The sequence below is a fragment of the Paroedura picta genome, chromosome 12, assembly GCF_049243985.1.
Source record: "Paroedura picta isolate Pp20150507F chromosome 12, Ppicta_v3.0, whole genome shotgun sequence".
NCBI classification, from domain to species: domain Eukaryota; kingdom Metazoa; phylum Chordata; class Lepidosauria; order Squamata; family Gekkonidae; genus Paroedura; species Paroedura picta.
The window spans coordinates 42,251,153-42,257,952 of NC_135380.1; positions in this window are offsets into that span (position 1 = coordinate 42,251,153).

Here is a 6,800-nt window from a genome sequence, read left to right on the forward strand (position 1 = left end):
TGCTTATTTCTAACATCCGCCCCCCCCAAAAAGATAGTGTAAATGAAGCCAAGGTTTCTGCGATCTAAAAATAGAATGCAGTTCTGCAGAATAAAATTGGACCGTATTCTCCGATCATACAAGTTGTCCAGCTTTGCATTCTCATAGTATCACAGCTGCCCCTGGAGAACCAAGCAGAAGTCAATCTAGAAAGTGTACCGCATCTTCCTCAAACTCTGGGTGGTCAACTAACCCAGCGGTCCCCAACCTTTCTCAGGTCAGGGACCGCCTCCGGAGTGAGGGAAGAGCCGACGGCCCGGGTGCTGCGAAAACGCGCACGCACAGTTGCCGCGCATGTGTGTTTTCACCACCAGGTGACGCTAATGCACTTGCACGGCAACAGCGCGCATGCGCGTTTGCGTCACTGCCATGCCGGCGGCTGTGTCTGCCTCTTCCCTTCCTTCTTGCTGCCGGCGGGGGGAGGCAGGCATGGCTGCCAGTGGCCCAGTACCATGGCCTTTGCGACCCGCCACCGGGCCACGGACGGGGGTTGATGACCCCTGAACTAACCTACACATTTCTGGCATTGACACCATCACATCTTCCTCTATGAACTGCTTCTGAGCCAGGGCTATAAGGGAGGCACACAGACAGGCAAAGATAATAAGTTTTTGCTCATCTAGATTGTGGGGAAAAGAATACTAGCCTAATGCTACTTTGCCACTGCCTGGATTTTGGTCTGTGCTGCAGCCATTAGTGAGAGACTGGGTGACCTTGGAAGTTGGTCAAACAGGCCTAGCCCAGCCACATGCTACTTGTCCTTGCTACTGGCTGGATTTCAGCCCTAACTGGAATCAGTAGTATGAAGCTGAGGCAGACAAGCTGGTATCAAAATCCACAAGCTTTTGCCATGTATTTCCCATACACATATCTATTTACTTTTTTATTTCCTTTAATTAATGTAGTTAATAACTGTAGCTTCATGTCTGTGTAGGGTCAAACCATGGGGGTGGGGGTGGGCTGGCAACAGACCTACCCCTGCCTCATGCAGGTCCTGGGAAGGGGCGCAGATGAGACTGGTAAGTGGACCTACATCTCTTGTACTGGCACCAGTGTGTGTGGGAAACCCCTAATGGGATTCTGGACCTGGGGTGTTCCCAAACATTGATCAATCCGGCATTCACGCAGGGGTTGGAACTTTGCCTGGAGCCCCTAGCAAGGCCAATGCCTTTTTCCCAAGTAGAGAGGTGTCTCATGGACTGTTTATGCACTGGAGGTTTCATGCCAGGCTGCAGTTTTAGTCGTGGCAGGTTGCCCCACCTCTTCCTGCACTCACACGAGGGAGCATTTGGCCCAGTACACCTCATCCACCCGATTTGTGCTCCGGCATGGGAGCTGAGGCAGTGAAGTTCCCAGTGCATAAACGGTCATGGGGAGGCAGCAGACATGCAAGTGACAGAGCAGTTGGACTTGAGAATAGGGGAACACTGGTTCCCAGCCCATGTTGATACTGAGAGCAGACTACCCCTTCATTATAGGTTTGAACTGGTTGTGGGAGAGCAACCCAATAGTGGACATCATGTTCCAGGGGCAGTTTTGCAGGGCACATTGGCAGGACGAATATCCTGGGGTATCTCTGGTGGCTGACTTGCCAGCACTCCTTCTCATTAGAGGTCCATGGGTGGGGTTGGGAGAAGAGGAATTGGTCGGCCTATCCCAAGAGTATTGCAACTTACAAGAGGTGTTTGAGGAGTGGGAATCGGAGTGGCTTCTCAAACACTGGAAGTCGGACTGCACCACAGAACTTAAAAAGGGGGCCCCAGAGCCTAAGGCGAAACTGTATACCATGTCCCACCGGGAGATGGAGGAGTTGAGAACCATCTTGGTGAAGTGGTTAGGAACGCTGACTTCTTATCTGGCAAGTCAGGTTTGATTCCCCACTCTTCCACATGCAGCCACCTGGATGACCTTGGCCTCACCACAGCGTTGATAAATCAGTTCTTACTGAGCAGTAACGTCAGGCCTCTCTCAGCCTCACATACCTTTTGTGAGAAGTGGAAAGGGAAGGCAAATGTAAGCTGCTTTGAGACTCCTTCTGGTAGAGAAAAGCAGCATATAAAGAAACTCTTCTTCTTGATAAAAATCTGACCCAGGGTTTCATCCGCCAAGCCACCACCAGCATTACTGCCCTGGTGTTATTTCCAAAGAAGAAGGGTCGGACGTTTAGATTATGCCTGGACTACTGAGAGCTAAATGCCGTGTCAAGCACGAACGCCTACTCCCTTCCCCCTCATAAAAGACTTGCTTGGACACTTGGGGTAGGGGCACATTTTGACCAAATTAGACCTGAAGGAGGCATATTATAGGGTGAGACTAAAATGGGGTCATGAATGGAAAACAGCTTTTAATACCCCCCAGGACAATGAGTATGTCAACATGCCATTTGGGCTCAGCAGTGCACCAGGGTTTTTAATGAACAAACGATGTCCTTCATGATTTACTGCTTAAGAGGGTGCTGGTTTATGTGCCTGGTACAAGGGGTGCTCCAGCAGTTGCATGCAAGCCAACTATATGCAAAATTGTCTACTCTAAATGCAAGTTCCACCAGGAACAGCTGGCTTATCTCGGGCATCTCCCCATGTGGATTGGAGATAGACCCTGCAAAAGTCCATGATGTGTTGGAGGGGGCCCCCAAAAAAACATGTTGCCAGCTACAAAGCTTTTTAGGTTTTGCAAATTTCTATTCTGACTTCATAGTGAACTTTGCCCAGATTGCGCTACTCTTGACAGATTTACTGAAAAACAGGAATGGGGAGGAAGGGGCTCACAAACCGTGAGCAAAACTGAATGGGACTAAGGAATCCCATAGAGCAGTTGATAACATAAAATGGCTTTTTACTTCCTATATGGTGGCTCACCAACCCTGTTCATAGTACATGTAGCCTCAAACAATGTGGCTATCGAAGCTGTGTTGTTGCAGTGGGGGGAAAGATGGGGACCTCCACTCTGTGGTGTACCTCTCTCACAAGTTTAATGATGCAGAATGCAGCTGATCCAGATGGCCACAATTCAGCCGCACAGCTAAATGGCAGTGGCTAGTCCAGACCGTTTTTGTCTTTTGTGCTCAAATCAAGCATGGTTCGGGTACTTTTCAGCTGGAATGATACGAAACACGCATGCCAAATCCCCAGTGCTCCCAGTGCAGTCGGACGAATGTGGTATAAAGCAGGACTATGACAATTTTGATATGATGCTTCTGTTGATACAGCCCAAGATTGAATTCATCTTTTAGCACCACATCACACTGTCTGCTCATATTTAGCTTACAGTCCAGAAGTACCTTAAGATGTCATTTACACACAGTGCAACTCAGAAGTGTATCTCCCATCCAGTATGCGTGCGTCCCCTTTTTGTGATCCAGATGTAAAAATCTGAACTTTGAATTGCATCTTGTTCTCATTTGCTCACTCTTCCAGCATGTTCAGGTCTTGTTAATCTCCATCTCTATCTTCTGATGTGTTTCACTATATTGCAACTGAAGATAAAGGCTTAAGGCCTCTTGACTGTTGTAAAGTATTCACTATTTAGGATATGTTTGTGATAGAAAAATAATATAGGTCGCAGCTAAACAGAATGGATGGTCTGTAACTATTACTTTCACTTTCTGCTGGAAACAATGGGGATTCATCATTCCAGACTGTCTGCTGCTTTGTTTAAACTAGCTGAAAGCAGCTCTATAGATGTAGTCTTGAAGCTGGGAAGAGATAACCGAGAGGCAAAAACAGCGCATGCTTAATGATATCATAATGCTTTATGAATATTGTCTAACACACCTACTTCTTGTAGAATGAAATGCAAATGTAACATGGGAATCAGCGTAACACGTATGTTTACGGCACTCTGTGAAAGAGCAGTTGTGACTCTAGCCCTTCGGTGGAGAATGATATGACATGGGGCCTGTGACTGTGCCAGGGTATAAATTAACACTGACTCCATTTTTCTTTGGGTTGATGCTTTTTCTCCTGGAGGAAATCTCGGCCTCCTGATTGCAATAAAGACTGACCTTTCTAATTTCACCATAAGCTCTGTGTCATGTCTCATGGTATGCCAGACTGATTTATAGACACAAGGGAAGGATTCCTACATTTGTGTGAGTTTCTCATTCTTGGCATTGGATGCTATTGTCTCTGGGAAGAAGGGATCTTTCGTGATTCTCATAACTTGTTAAGAAAAGGTTTATTGAACTGTCCAACAGAAAGGCTTAAAAATAAGGAAGATTGGAGCTACTCTCAAAAGAGCCCCATCTTGATATATCAATTCTATATATAGGTTATTATATATATTGTTTTATTCCCACTGTTTTTATGTATTAACTAGAGAAATACAGTTCTTGTACTTTATTGTTTTAAGTATGCTTTGTAAAGGCCTTTGGCCATATAATACAATAAATATATAACTAACTATGAGTTTCTCATTCTGGTCTTTGGGAAGAATGGAACTTTTGTTACTCTCAACTTTAACTTGTTTAGAAAAGGTTTACTGATATGTTCAACAGAAAGGTTTAGAAATGTTCATAAATCATTTACAGCCTTTTACTTTGTATAAGGTGCTTAATTCACCCTGTCTGCTGGTTTCACTCAGAACCATATATGAGCATTGAGATTCACTGTTTATTCTGTCAGAGATCTGGGCTTTCCTTATGCCCGTGAGTAGCCATATTGCCTGTGAAAGTTGACACTTCCTGTCTTTATGAGATATGCAACCTTGTTTGGTCTAGAGCAGTGGTCCCCAAACTTTTTATCACCGGGTACTGGTCAACGCGTGACAATTTTACTGAGGCCAGCGCGGGGGAGGCCTTTTGCCGAGGGACATCGCCACCGCCGCCTGAGCCCCTGCTCCACTTGCTTTCCCACTGATGCCCCTGACTTCCAGCTGCCTGCTGGGGGCGCTGCCAGCAGCAGCTGCGCAGTGTCATACCGAGGAGGAGCCCCAGCCATTGGGGCTGCTGGAGAGCACCAAAGGTGAGCCGGTGGCAGAGTGGCAGGGCAGGCCCCAAGGCAGCAGCCGGGAAGGAGGATGAGGAGGAGCTGTGACTGATCTACGGACTGGTCCTGGTCCCCGGACTGGGGGTTGGGGACCACTGGTCTAGAGGATCTCCAATAACCTCTCTCTTCTACCAAAACTCCACCTTAAGCAATCTTTCCAATACCACATCTCCCTCTGTCTTCCCAACTCCTTTTCTAACTGCCACTGGAATTCTCTCCCTTAGAAACTTCCAAGGCAATTCCACCTTCATCGTCAGGGATCCCAAAGTCCTATACAGCTCCTTCTGGGCTCCTATCACAGCCATGTTCAAGGAAGAAGCAAAACTTAGACTAGGGATTTCCCAGTGTATCTTTAATCTACTCCACAACAACAGCACGTTTAGCTTAATTATTAGTAAACTATCAAGGAAATCTGATTTAAAAACAGGGAACACTGGTAGCTTCTCTAGCTCTCCTGGTGCATAGTAAGCCAATGTGAATGGGGGGGGGGGGGGGAGGCAGCAGCCAATCCTCCCGCAACCCCACCACCAAGTAGTAGGGATGGGGGATTGGCAGGATTGGCGTGGGGCGCCCAATCAGCCTGCGTTCTCCTACTTGTGGTCAAGAGGAGGGGAGAGCAGCAAGGCCGCCAACAGGATGGGAATGGCAGCTGCCTCATGAATAGAAGCCCCATGGAAGTCTCCCACCCCGTCACTGCTGCTGGGAGTGGGTAGGCCGGGTGGAGCTTGTAGCCCCTGCCCATGGTGAGGGGGGGTGCGTGGAAACATGTCCTCTGTGAAAGAGGTGGGCAGCTGACCCGGCACAGCAAGGATGCTGTCCATGGTGAGTAGGCAGCTGAAGTTCAGACTTCGGGAAGGAGGCGGAGAGCCTTCCCAGCCCCACTTCCCAGAAGCTCTCTCTGCGGGTACATCACAGAATGGAGGGGGAACGGCAGGATGTTGAGGGGGAGCATGGGGGGCAGGTTCAGAGAGCACGGGCCATCCTTGCCACTGCCTACAGTTCGGAAACGGCCATAGGACCGCAGTTGGCAAGTGGGGAGGAGACAGCAGACTTCAACAAGGGCTTCACAGAGAAGGCAGCTGGTCCACACAGCCCCCACCATTGGCAAGATGGCATGGTGGTTGTTGCAGAGCCACACAGCTCATCTCCTGCTGGCCTTGCATGGCTGAAGTGGGAGGAGGGTCAAGGAAGTGCCTCTAAGTGCTTCTCAATAGTACACCATCCTCTCTGAGTGGCCCTCACTGGGGAGGGTGCTCCCCCTGAGGGCCAATCAGAGGGCTGGCACACTGTCAGAAGTACCCTTATATAATAATATAAAATAATATATATACACACACATATGATATTTGAAACTCTTCTGGACAACAAGGACAGTATAATGAGATCTTAACAATAGAGGTGTAAGTCCCAGATAAGTTCATAGTCTTTCTGAACACAGCCATTGGGGCTGGAAGACGTCAGATGATGTCCTTGTTAAGCACTCTGTCATTTTTATTGACTGAGGAAAAGAACCACCCAACCCTCAGTTGGAAAAAGTTATCAATATGTACTGGGAACACAGTAGCCAAAAGAAATGAGGGACAAACTCACCTAATGTTTTGTTTTACCAATAACATTGTACAGGCAGGAATTAGTATCTACTACTTCTCTCTTCAAGACCAACAGCACATCCACAAATTTATCAAATGTTGCTGAAGCACCGAGATAAATCTGTATGAATAAATGGGAGTAATCTCTGCCCCCTCCCCCACACAGACAAGAGTCAAATATGCTTCC